Genomic DNA, 399 nt, shown 5'->3' on the forward strand with positions numbered 1-399 from the left:
TGGCTGTATGCACGGGACACCCAGATGCATGCATGGGGTGTATATGGCAGTGTCCGTGGGGTACCCAGATGCATGCATGGGGCGTATATGGCTGTGTGGTCAGGGCACTCATTTGTGTGCGTGGCGTGTGTACAAGGCGGCGCGCCCAGATGTGTGTTCGAGGCGTATATGGTGGCGTGCCCAGGGCATCTGGATGTGTGCATGGGGGGTATATGGCCGCGTCCGTGGGGCTGCGTGGAGTATGTATGGCGGCCTGCCCAGGGCACCGAGATGTGCACACGGGGCGCGCTTGGCTGCATGCACAGCGGGGCCCGAGGTGCACGCGGCAGGGCGTGCAGGGGCATGCAAGCTGAATGCTCCGGCCGCTGGATGCGCCGAGGCCCGGGCGGCCGTCGGGGC

This window comes from Crocodylus porosus, unplaced genomic scaffold (assembly GCF_001723895.1).
Source record: "Crocodylus porosus isolate Cpor-Errol unplaced genomic scaffold, CroPor_comp1, whole genome shotgun sequence".
Taxonomy (NCBI): domain Eukaryota; kingdom Metazoa; phylum Chordata; order Crocodylia; family Crocodylidae; genus Crocodylus; species Crocodylus porosus.